At 37.0% G+C, this 13554-nt stretch overlaps 1 protein-coding gene across 6 annotated transcripts in view; it reads left to right on the forward strand.

Moving 5' to 3' along the window:
• The window catches only part of BICRAL (BICRA like chromatin remodeling complex associated protein), a 106364-nt gene that overhangs the window by 32669 nt on the left and 60141 nt on the right, over positions 1–13554 (forward strand). Inside the window, exon 2 of one of the 6 annotated variants that reach the window (XM_081296014.1) lies at positions 4623–4729. The exons of 4 other annotated variants lie outside the window; for them this stretch is intronic. The gene's annotated coding sequence lies outside the window, so the exon portion shown is untranslated. Of the gene's footprint in view, positions 1–1457; positions 1826–4622; positions 4730–13554 lie in introns of those variants that run through there. One more of the 6 variants, XM_081296013.1, reaches the window with a different exon arrangement.

Consider the following 13554-nt stretch of genomic DNA (forward strand, 5'->3'; position numbering starts at 1 on the left):
CCATAGAGGGATTTTTAGATTTTACGGGAATGACAATGAGATGCTATTGAAGGATTTTAATTAGGGTAGTGGTAATGTTTTGTTTTGGTTTGGGGTACTAGGGATTGAACCCAGTACCTCACACACATGATAAGCATCACAATACTGCTGAGTTACACTCCCAGCCCTTGTTTGTTTTCTTTCTTTTCTTCTCCTTCTCATTTGTTTAGACAGGGTGTTGTTATGTCACCCAGGCTGATCTTAAATTCTTAAGAAGTTAAAGTGATCCCTGGCTTCAGCTTCCTTAGTACTATGGGCAGGCACCACCTGTGGGCAAGCACCACCCACCCTGCTCCTGTTTTTGTTTTTAAAGTTTTGAGCTCCTGTTTTGCTCCTGTCTGCTGTGTGGAGGAAGAGAAGAAGCAGAGAGGGAAGTTAGGTTATTGCAACATTCAACCCCAAACTGATGGTATCTTAGGCAAGTAGAGTGGCAATGAAGATAGAGAAGAGTAGATGGCAGGTTTCAAATATACTTTAGAGATGGAATCAAAAGGCTTTACATAATGAGTTGGCTCTGGAAAAGAGGAAGAGGAATCAAGGATGCCTCTAGGCTTTTGTCTAAATCTAGGGTGACTGATGGTTCCATTTGCTGGTTGGAGAAGACTGGAAGAGGAATAGATGGTTGGAGGTAGGTAAAAAGTTCTTCTGGAATCTGTTGTTTTAAATATTCTTGTGAGATATCCAAAGGGAGAGTCAGGTGGACAGCGAATACTTGAGTTGAGCTGAGAGGAGAGGTCTAGACTGGACATAATGTTGGGAGTCTCTAGTTTGCAGATGGTATGATATGGAACTAGTTGAGATCACTTGTGAACATAGAGGCCTTAAGATCAAGCCCTAACCACTTTTAATGACTATAGGTTAAGTCAAGGAGATTGAAAAGGCTCAGCCATTAAAGTGGGAGAATGAGTATTTTATCCTTCAAGAAAGAGGGAATGGTCACCTTCATAAAATGCTGCTGAAAAGTAAGGATAGGGAAATGTCCATTTGGCTTTGGCAATGTTGGGTGACTGTTTTAACAAATAGTGGTATATGGGGATGGAAGCCAGATTGGGATGTGTTAAAGAGAGAATGGGAAGTGAGGTGAATGCTGTGAGGAGAGAAATAGCACAGCAGTGATAAGGGATGGGTACAAAGAGATGGCTTTTTTTTGTTGTTGTTTCCTTGTTTCTTTTTGTGGTGTTGGAGGATTGAACCCTGGCCTTGTGCATGCTAGGCATAGATAAGTGCTCTACTATTGAGCTATTCTTTCAACCCAAGGAAGAATACTTAAAAAAAAAAATGGTGGGAGATAAAGGAACATTTTCAAATAGGCTAAGAATACCTAATAGGAAGATTAATGCAGAAGAGAGAGGAAAGTACCAAAATGCACAGAATTATTTTTTAAAAAAATATTTTTTAGTTATAGGTGGATACAATATCGTTATTTTTAAAAATTTTTATGTGGTGCTGAGGATCAAACCCAGTGCCTCATGCATACTAGGCTCTACCTCTGAGCCACAACCCCAGCCCCAAAAGCACAGAATTCTTAAGAAAGTGGGAAAGAATTCAGTACAGGATGACTTACTGCATAGTAGGGGAGAAGGCAGAGAAATACGGGCAAAGTGCAAGGAGATCTACAAATGGAGGCAGAATATAGGACTTTACATTCTGATGGCTTCTGTTTTCTCAGTGAAGCCGGAGGCAAGGCTAGCAACTTAAAGTAAAGGAAGAAGGGGTAGTGACTGGTTTCAGGAGAAATGGACACCTCACCTTGGGCAGCAGGACAAGGAACTCAGTTGGAAGCAAGGTAGGATTGCTGAGTGGTGTTGAATGTCTGGCTGTGTCTTGGAGTCATGAATTTGAGGTGGAACTGATTAGCCAAGCTATGTGTATAGTTTTCTGTGAGCAATGTTCAGCTGTTGAAAAAGGGCAGCAAATTGCAGGCAGTTGATGGGTTTAACTAAGATTGGAGATTTTCCCTGCAGATGTGACAGAGGAAGGGAGGTGCTAGGGAATTGAGAGAGTTGCAGGAGGGTGACTTCAATGATGAGTCCTGGAATGTTAGGTGGGCAGCAAAACAGGAAGATATTGGGGATGGGGGCATTTGACCATGAACATCACTGTGGTTAAAAATGAATTACTGGGGGGCTGGGGATGTGGCTCAAGTGGTAGCGCACTTGCCTAGCATGTGTGAGGCACTGGGTTCGATTCTCAGCACACATAAAAATAAATAAATTAATTTAAAAAATGAGTTACTGGATTTAACTTATTATTTTAGAGGTTTAATTTGGGATAATGAAAAAATTCTGGAGCTGGATAGTAGGTTACACAGCACAGTCAATGTACTTAATGCCTCTGAATTGTATGTTAAAGATGGTTAAAATAGTATTTTTTTTTGTTTAGTTGTCAATGGACCTTTATTTTTTTTTATATGCAGTGCTGAGAATCAATGTCTCAGTGATTTTTACCATGTACCTCACACATGGTAGGCAAGAGCTATACCACTGAGCCACAACCCCAGCCCCCACAGTAGTAGATTTTATGGTATATTTTGTCACAATAGAAAGGAATTTACATTTTGTTTATTTTTGATGCTGGGTATTGAACCCAGGAGTGTTATACACTGAGCTATGTCCTCAACCTTTTTGGAAAAAAAAATTTTTTTTGGTACTGTAGATTGAACCCAGCAGTGCTTAATCACTGAGGCACATCCCCAGCCTTTTTTTATTTTTTTATTTTGAGACAGAGTCTTGCTAAGTTGTTTAGGGCCTCACTGAGTTGCTGTGGCTAGCTTTGAACTTGTACTGCTCAGTCTCCCAAGCTGCTGGGATTACAGGTGTGTACCCGCTATGCCTGGCCCTTTTTTTTTTTTTTTTTTTTCGAATTTTGATAACAGGGTTTCATAAAGTTCTGAGACTTGCCTTGAACTTACTTCCCTTTTTTTTTTTTTTTTTTTTCCTATACTAGGGATTGAACCCAGGAGTTTTCTACCTCTGAGCTACATCCCCAGTAGGGTATTTTTGTTTTTTCAGGTTTTATTTTGAGACAGGGTCTCACTGAATTGCCAGGGCTGGGATTACGGGCATGTGCCACCATACCTGGTTATGAATTACCTTTTAAGAATTTAGCACTTACACTTTTATGGCAGATACAGATATTATTGCATAATACTTCGTACTCATTATATAATACTGTATTTTCCACAGAAGACAGTTCATTTAGGAATCAAATCTCATAAACTACTGAGATGAAAGAGAAAGTGTCTCCTCTTTAAGAAAAACAGTTTGTCTAGATAGGTGGAGATCAGCAATGCCTTCAATTAAAGGGAATCTATGAGGAAAAAAACTAGGAAGACCATTGGATGTGGCAGCTATTGTTAGTGTTTGACATTCTGACCTCTGCATATGATGGGGAAAAAAATCAGATTATAGGGCACGGAGGAAGTATGTTGAGAATTTTTTAAAAATTTGAGACAGGGTCCCACTAAATTGCTGAGGCTGACCTTGAATTTGTAATCTTTCTGGAAGCCTCAGTCTCCTGAGTCTCTGGAATCACAGATATGTACCACCACACCCAGTTGAGAAAATAATTTTTTAAAGATCTGAATAATGCCAGGTGGAAGTGTCTAGTATTTGCCTTAACTAACTTTCTCTTTCTTTCCTCTTTGAATCTGCAATTCACTTTTTCATGAAGTTCTTGTTCCCAGAATTGGCTACAAACTAATAGTAAAGTGAAATTAGGAGAATGGAGTAGCTGATAGAATTCAAAATAAATGTCTACAATGCTCACTGAAAAGATCCATTGTCATTTGTCAAAGCAATTGTTTAAGGAGAGAGGAGCAAACCTGTGGAAAGTATCATATAGGTGTGGGTGGAATTGGGTAAAAGAAATGGTGCTTGGCTCAGTGAGGCAGCATGATTTAAGCACATTCCAAATCCATCTGCATGGCATGCTTCTCTTGATGGATAATGTTCTGTAGTAGAAGTGGGAAAGATGGAGAGTGAGGAAGCTGGCAGAAAGGCGATGGGGTGGGGGATGAGCATGAGAAGGGAGAGCTGACAGAAGAGGAGTGCCATTGTGAACTTGACCAGAGCCTCAAGGTGGAAGCACTGCAGGGGCACCTGGCTGGTTGGGGTAGAGCCCAGGGTGCGCTGTGCTGAGGTGGCTTGCCCCTGCAGTGTGTTTCAAGAGAGTTGCTGCTGTAGACAGAGGCTGCATAGGAAAGTGGAAGAAACCTGGAGCAACTAACTGGCTTTGGTCTCTTTTTCCCTCCCTGCCTCTTGTATTTTCATTCCCAGTACTGAGACTTCACTGTACCGCATCTACTTAATTATACCCAGATTCTCCTAAATCCTAACCAACTTTATAAAGTTGTGGCTTGTTTAATTATAAATTTCTGTTTAATAAAGTTGTGAAATTGAACATTTTCTGTTTTTGTGGGTTCTTTGACTCTCTCATTTGCAAACACATTAAATGCTTATATTTCCTGAAATTAAAGTTCTGAACCTAAGTATACAAGGAAATAAGGAAATACATGTTCCCTTTCTAGAAATGGCTTTTATTGCAGTTCAACCAAAATTCAGATTGCTCTCTTATATCATCAGGAATTAAACTTTGTGTCCTGACCTGCAATTGAAGCATTATCACAAGGAAGAAAGTGGAAGGAAAGAGAAATACTATTCATTAAACTTTTACACTGTTTCAGAACCTGGTGGGTATTTAATAAATAATTCTCACTGTTACCCTATAGAGTAACTTTTAGCTTTAGTTTTATACATTAAGTAATAAGCTTAGAAAAAATAGGTTAATTTGTCTGAGGTCACATTACTAAAGGGCATACTTGGCATAAACCCAAAAAGCTTTTTTTTTTTTTTTTTTTTTTTTTATGTAATGCTGAGGATAGAACCCAGGGCCCCCACACATGCTAGGTGAGCGCTCTACCACTGCTCGAGCCACAATCTTAGCCCCTCTATGGATTCTTGAATATACTGATGCTGACCACAGCTCTTGAGCATTATATGCTCCCTGAACTGTTGGAGGTAGTTCATGAATGGTCCGTGCACCACCACAAGAACTAACTTTAAGTTTAGCTCCTTGCCAGATGAGGTCCGACTTTCTTTATTAGTTATTGCTAATAACCCTAATTTGGGAAGATGAGGAATTTCAAAATCTGGTGGGAAGCATAATATGGGAGAGAATTTAAAATTTTTTATATAAATACAAACATTTTGGACATAGCCAAGGAGTATTGAGACTGCTATTTTATGTATTAAAGTGGACTATCCTGTGCCAGGCACAGTGGTGCATGCTTGTAATTCTATCTGCCCAGGAGAAGGATTGCAAATTCAAGGCTATCCTGGGTAATTAAGTTGAGACCCTGTCTCAATGATTTTTTGTTTGTTTTCCTTCACAGTGCTTGGGATCAAACACAGAGCCTCATACTTGGTAGAAAATCACTACCAATGAGGCCACATCCCCAGTCCAAGAGACCCTGTCTCAAAATAAAAAATAAAAATGTAGTTTAGTGGTAGAGTTGCCCCTGGATTTAATCCCCAGTACAGGGGTGGGGGGAGTTTACTGCACTTTGTCATAGCTGGCTGGTATTCTACCAACTGAACATATTTGTGCATTAAAGTTGATTTCTTATGAGTTAGCTTGCTGTCCATACTGAATTTTAACCATTTTGAGCATGGTAAAAGATCTACAGTATCATACAATGATGGTTTTAGATTACTTAATAAAAATGAATTCTTATAAGTAATGTTCAAGTGAGAAAGTAAAATGAACTACCTTTAAAAGCTGTGGAATACATTTCACTTATGATCCCTTTTATTATAACTTAAAAAGATCAATTGGTCTGTTTTCTTGGTAAAGTAAAAGTTGTTTTTGATTTTGTGTGTTTTGATTTAAAAGTACTTCTTGGATATAAAATAAATGCTGCTATTCTAGATTTTTTTAAAACTTTGATGTTTCCTAAGGAAACATATACTTAGAATATATATATATATATATATATATATATATATATATATATATATATATATATACTTAGTATATTGGAACTAAATATACTTAGAAATAGATTGATTTATTCTTATTTCCTATTTGTATTCTGATTCTCCAGATCTATGAGAATTTTATGATTTTAGAAATTGTGAAAGTCCAACCACTTTTCTCAAGGTGTGATTGCACTTAAGATTTATAAATGGGACATGTTTAGAGCTGCTTGTAGTAATCGGCCTAAAGGTAGCTTTTTTTTAAACTATTTTACTTTAGAAGCCTATGTCTGAAACAAAGTCTGACTTTTGTTTTTAGTTGTTGATGAACCTTTATTTTATTCATTTATTTATATGCGGTGCTGAGAATCTAACCCAGTGACTCACACATTCTAGGCAAGCGTTCTACCCCTGAGCCATACCCCAGCACCCCCCACACCCTTTTTTTTAAAGTATTTTATTAGTTGTTGATGAACTTATTTATTTGTTTGTGGTGCTGAGAATCGAACCCAATGCTAGGCAAGAGCTCTATCACTGAGCCACAACCCCAGCCCCACCTTTTTTTTTTTTTTTTTTTTGACACAGGATTTTACAAAGTTGCCAAGGCTGGCTTAAACTTGTCATCCTCCTGCCTCCATCTCCCAAGTGACTGGGATTACAGGCATGTGCCACCATACATGGATAACCATATAATTTGTAAAAGGCAGGGAGGGCCATAAGTAAATGTAAAATAGCATATTATATAAAATATGTAGAATGTATCACAGAAAATTTGATTATCTTTGTTATGTGATAAATTTTGAGTATAGTCAACCCTTCATATCTGTGGGTTCTGCATCTGTGGATTCAAGCCACAGCCCCAGCCCTTATTTTGAGGTTAATTTAGATGCATAATCAGTTAAGAAAATGCATAAATCTTGGGCCTGGGGTTGTGGCTCAGTGGCAGAGCACTTGCCTAGCATGTGTGAGGCACTGGGTTCCATCCTCAGAACCACATATAAATAAATAAATAAAGGTACATTAACAACTAAAAAAAAATTTTAAAAAAAGAAAATGCATAAATCTTAAAGAGGTATGCTTATTTATCTTTCCCTCACATAATTACTAAGAAAATAATGCATGAACTATGGACCAGATGACTGAGAAGATTTGCATTTAATGTTACCATATATTGACCAGTGTATTTTCTTTTTTCTTTTTCTTTTTTTTTAGTTGTAGGTGGACACAATACCTTTATTTTATTTTTATGTAGTGCTGAGGATCAAACCCAGTGCTTCATGCATGCTAGGTGAGCGCTCTTCCACTGAGCCACAGCTCCAGCCCCTAGCCAGTATATTTTTTAAAAATATGTACTTTAGCCAGGAACATTGGTGTGCAACTATAGCCCCATCTACTTGGGAGGCTGATGCAGGAGGATCACTTGAACCCAGGAATTCAAAGTCTGTCTGGGCAACATAGTGAGACCTTGTCTCAAAATAGCAACAACAATCACTTTGGTTATGCGGTACAAAATAAATATTAAAGAGATAAGCCAATGCCTTAATGTAAACAAAATAATCTTGTTTTATAAGTATGTGTGTAATATGAATTTAGAACAATTGTTTATTGGCACATAATTTCTCCAGTACAATATATTTTCTCTGTTATAGTTAGAAGCTTCCCCACTAAACTTTATCTTATTTTGTTTTATTTTTTATTTACTTTTGTAATATTGGGGATTAAACTTACTGATGCCCTCTATCCCTGAGCTACATCCCAGCCCTTTTTATTATTTTGAGACAGTCTCACTAAGTTCCCAGGATGGCCTCAAATTTGTGGTCTTCCTGCCTCAAAATCCCAAGTTGTTGGGATTACAAGTGTGCACCACCATGCCCAACTGAAGTTTATGCTATTTTAGATTAAAAAGTGACATAAAATCTATTTGATATTAACCTTATTTTTGTCATGCTACATAAGTCTCCAATTCATAATTCTTATTTAATATATAGTCTGTTTCAAATGTTCTAATGTTTTTCTTAACGTTATGCTGCTTCCCAGAATACTTCTTTGCTGGTTTTTGATTTTGCTCTTGATGCTGGGGATCAAACTTAGAGCTGCATGCATGCAAGGCATACACTCTACCACTGAATTATACCTGAGCTCAGAATGCTGCTTTTCTAAGTGGAGTGTCTCATTTTGAAACAGTATTACTGTAGCTGTCAGTTCTGAAAGAAAAAGGCACTGAACTGATATTTCATCATCAAATATATATTTATTTATTTTGTGGTGCTGGAGCTGGAACCCAGGGTATCACATATACTAAGCAAGTACTGTACCATTGAACCATACCACCGTTTTCATCAAATATTTATTCAATATTAATTTTTTTAATATTTATTTTTTAGTTTTAGGTGGACACAGTATCTTTATTTTATTTTTATGTGGTGTTGAGAATCGAACCCAGTGCCTCATGCATGCTAGGTGATCACGCTACCACTTGAGCCACATCCCCAGCCCCTTCAATATTAATTTTATGCACAGCACTTAGCACAGGGGTACATAATCTAGGTAGGCGCATAACATGTGCCCAGAAAAATCAATATATAATGAGTACTAAATGAGTGATACAGGTGAGAACAAAAGAGAAAGACTTGACTGAAGTGGTGTTAGGGCATCCATCCATCCATTCCCTCAGCAAATATTATTAAGTAACTCATGTGTGCCACATGTCTCTACAGATAAGCCTCCCAGGATACACTACTCTGCTCTCTTGGGGAAAACAGAGTAAACCTAAGTAAACCTTGTAATATGCTATAGGTTTGAAAATAAAGCAAAAAAAAACAAAACAAAACAGGGAACTCTAGTAGTTAAGAAGATAGTCACAGTAGATCTTTCAGCAGAGTGTTAAAGGAAGTCGTGGGCAAGCCTGAGAATATCTGGAAGAATGACATTCCAGGCAGAGAGCAACCAGTAAAAGGTTGGAAACTTTTCGGGCGTTGTGGCGCATGCCTGTTAATCCCAGTGGTTAGGGAGTCTGAGGCAGGAGGATTGGGAGTTCAAAGCCAGCCCCAGCAAAAGTGAGGCACTAAGCAACTCAATGAGACCCTGTCTTAAAAAAAAAAAAAAAAAAAAAAAAAAAAAAAAAACAAATACAAAATAGTGCTGGGGATGTGGCTCAGTGGTTGAGTGCCCTGAGTTCAATCCCGGGTAATCCTGCCCCCATAAAAAGAACTGGAAACTTGATCAAGTCTACTAAGTTCTGGGTGTGACAACTCAGAATGGCTGGAAAAGGGCAGACAGCATTTATGTAGGCTGATACAGGTACTCACAGTTGAGCATAGAAAAGGAATTTGCCTTTTTACAATGAGGGACATGTTGATTCATTAAAAGGTTTTGATTATGTTTTAAAAGGTCACGCTCTAGATTGGGTTGAGGATAGATTGTAGAAAAAAAGAACAAAAGCAGGGACAATGGCTTGAACTAGAGAGGTCAGAAACTGGTTGGATATGTGGTTGGATATTGGTTCTATTTTGAAAGGCCAGCCAGTGGCATTTCCTGATGAGCTGCTGCAGGATATAAGGGAATGAGCCATTGAGATAGATTACATATAGGGAATGGAATAGGAACTGAGCCCAAAGGAGAAAGAGGGTGTATTGACCAGAAGAAGATGGCAGAAGCAGAAGAATTTAGATGAGAAAGACCACAGTTAGGTGACGATTATAAGAGGGGATGACAATGAGAAAGTTTCTTAGCATTCAGTGAAGTTCATTAATAAAAGGGGGGGGGGGCGGGGGCGGGGAAAGTAAGCCAGGCATAGTGGAAGCACACCTGGGTTTAATTCTCAGTGGAAGAGAGGGGTGGGGTTGGGGGGAGGCCAGGAAAGGAGGAATATTGGAATTAGTTTGTGAAATGCCTTGAACATAAACAGATTTGAAATTTTCCTCATGTATTAAAAAAATCATGAAGATTTCCAATTGAGGCAATGATTTGACTTAAAAAAACACATTTGTAATTAATAGTAGCTTTGAAGTTGGTTATAGTAGTTTGAGACTACTCTGCTAAGGAGGCTGAGGTTAGAGGATTATTTGAGCCCAGGAGTTTGAGGTCAGCCTGGGCAATGTGGCAAAACTCCATGTCTTAAAAAACAAGAAAGATTTTTAGATAGAATAGTGAGGTTTTTCACTATATAAGAAAGTGTTTTAGGATTCATAGTTGCTATCTTTGGGCATGGGAAATGTTTATAGAAATCAAACTTCCAAAAATTATGTTCCTACCTCAGAAATGGGAAGTAGCCTGGGCTCAGAGCCTTGAGTTCATACCTGTGTCTTGCTACTTATAAACTCTGCAGTGTTGAACAAGAGTCTTACATTCTCCACAAAAAATAGGAGTAATGATATATTCTTAGCAAAGTTGCATTAGAAGGATTTGGACTGTGTAAAGGGCTTGGTAGCAGGTGAATACTTAGTAAATGTTAACTGCTGTTAAAAGTGTTTATCACCTCATGTATGTTAGTATATCAATTAATAGCAAAAGGGCCTTAATATTACTCTAAGTATCCATATTAGTGTATATTTATTTTCATGCACATTAATAAAGCTTTCTGCAGCTTAGAAAACAGTTTCAGATGCATCTCTTGTCTTTCTATGATGATAACCAGATATTTGAGAGCAGTGATGTATTTTATACTTTTGTATGTTTTTGTGGTTCTTTTAATCCTTTAAACTGTCCTTCTAACACAGACATAATAAATAATCATTTGGTAGAGTTCACACTATCATTAGTGATAAATTATGATGGTACTGCTTTATCATGCTATTTTAATGTATTAAAAATTATAATGCAAATGTTAAGAAAGTTAACAAAAGTTGTAAGCTATCATTAAAGAAAAAGTTAATGATAAGAAATCTAATTCTTATTAGATTTCTAATCATAGAAAAATAGAAAAATAATTTTACTAAGTGAAGCAAAAATCTAAGAATTTGAATATTTAGAGAGGGAAATAAGGTGTTCTTACAGTGACACTATGAAATCATAATGAATCGAGAGAACTGAGCTATATCCCCATACCTAGAAAGATATCTTTATATCGCATAACAATTGCATATGTCTTGAGAGATTACTCTCTTCCAAATGTTAGTGGTTACTAGATATTCCATTAAATCTTCTATTTTAATGCATCTATGAAAAATCACATACATAACAGAATTACAATTTTAAAAGGCTTTATAACTGTATTTCAATAAAATCCTATATTCATCTTAAAAATGTTATTCTGAGAAGGGATAAGTGCCAGACTATAAAAGGCACAGAAAGAGTTAAGAATACTTCTCAGTCATCAGGAATATTTCTTTTTCTTTTTTCTTTGGTTTTTTTTTTTTTTTTTTTTTTTTGGTACCAGGGTTTGAACCCAAGGGCACATAACCACTGAGCCACATCTCCAGCCCTTTTTTATATTTTATTCTGAGACCAGGTAACTCTGAGTTGCTTAGGGCCTTGCTAAGTCGCTGAGGCTGCCTTAGCCACCTGAACTGCTGGGATTATGTGTGTGCACCACCACGCCTGGCGTCATAGCTTCTGAACACAGCTGCATGTGGTGCTTTTCACTGAGTTGCAGAATGAACTGTCTCAACTTCTTTCCCCCATTGCTTGCTGGGGTTGATGGTCATTCCCTTCAGTGACCATCTACCCTAAAGCTTGTTGAAGGAAAAGTATACTTTTCCAGAAATATATTTTTTGAGGGAAGATGTAGGACTAGTTATATGCAAACAAGTTCTGATGAACTTTGTACAAAAATAAGAATATTCATAAATGCTTTAATTTTTATTGTGTTAAAATATACATAACATAAAAGTTACAATTTTGCCCATTTTTTAATTTGAAAAGTAAATATATTTGCAACAATATAGACTAAACTTTTATTAGGTGACATTTTACAATACTTTCTCTATTTAATGATTATAATGTCTTCTACTTTGTCTAACTTACTGTAGGTTCCACAGAGAATTTTTTCTGGTCTGGTCCTTTCTTATTCTCAGGATTTTCACTATGATATCTGTGTTTCCTGGCTTAATCTCAAGTTATACCTATTCTCCTGGCATCTAGAGCAGATTAGTGCCTTTCTTGAAATTATTATTATAATTGTTTCTTACAGTATTATTTGAATAGAATTATTTTATATGTTTATTTTTTTAATTTATTTTTATTAGGTATATATATGACAGCAGAATGCATTTGATTCATTGTACACAGTTGCAGCACTTTTCATTTCTGACTGTACATGATATAGCTGATTGTACACGATGTATCGATGTATTATTGTGCACTCATACATGTACCTAGGATAATGATGTCCATTGCATTCCACCATCTTTCCTGCCCCCATACCCCTCCCCTTCTCTCCCTGCCCTTTACCCAAAGTTCCTCCATTTTTCCCATGCCCCACCCCCCACATTATGGATTAGCATCCACTTACCAGAGAGAATATTTGGCCTTTGTTTTTTTGGGGATTGGCTTACTTCGCATAGCATGATGTTCTCCAACTCTATCCAGTTACCTGCAAATGCCATAATTCTATTCTCTTTTAATGCTGAGTTCCATTGTGTATATATACCACAGTTTCTTTATCCAGTCATCTATTGAAGGGCATCTAGGTTGATTTAGCTATTGTGAATTGAGCTGCTATAAACATTGATGTGGCCTTGTCACTGTAGTATGCTGATTTTAAGTCCTTTGGATAGAGACCAAGGAGTTGGAATAGCTGGGTCAAATGGTGGTTCCATCCCAAGTTTTCTAAGGAATCTCCATACTGCTTTCCATATTAGTTGCACAAATTTGCAGTCCCACTAGCAATGTATAAATGTACCTTTTCCCCAACATCCTTGCCAACTCTTGTTGTTTGTATTCTTGATAATTGCCATTCTGACTGGCATGAAATGAAATCTTTTGATTTGTATTTCTCTAATTACTGGAGATGTTGAACATTTTGTCATATTTATTGATTGATTGTACATCTTCTGATAAGTATCTGTTTAACTCCTTAGCCTATTTATTGATTGGGTTGTTTGGTTTTTTGGTGTTAAGTTTTTTGAGTTCTTTATATAGTGTTCTATCTGCCATGCATGTGGCAAAAATTTGCTTCCAAAATGTAGGCTCTCTCTTCACCTCATTGTTTCTTTTGCTGAGAAGAAACTTTTTAGTTTGAATCCATTCCATTTACTAATTCTTGATTTTATTTCTTGTGCTTTAGGAGACTTGTTAAGGAAGTCGGAGCCTAATCCGATGCGATGAAAATTTGGGCCCACTTTTTTTTGCCCATTTTTTAAAAAATATTTTTTGTAGTTGTAGATATACAGCATGCCTTTATTTCATTTGTTTATTTTTATGTGGTGCTAAGGATTGAATCCAGTGTCTCACATGTGCCAGGCAAGCACTCTGCCACTGGCTACAGTCCTAGCCCCTGATTTTCCCATTTTTAAGTATATAGTTTTGTAGCATTAAGTACATTAACATAGTTTTTCAACCACCACAATCATCTTTTTCTAAAATTTTTTCATCTTCTCCA

The sequence above is a fragment of the Spermophilus citellus genome (assembly GCF_964194105.1).
Source record: "Spermophilus citellus genome assembly, chromosome: 5".
Classification (NCBI taxonomy): domain Eukaryota; kingdom Metazoa; phylum Chordata; class Mammalia; order Rodentia; family Sciuridae; genus Spermophilus; species Spermophilus citellus.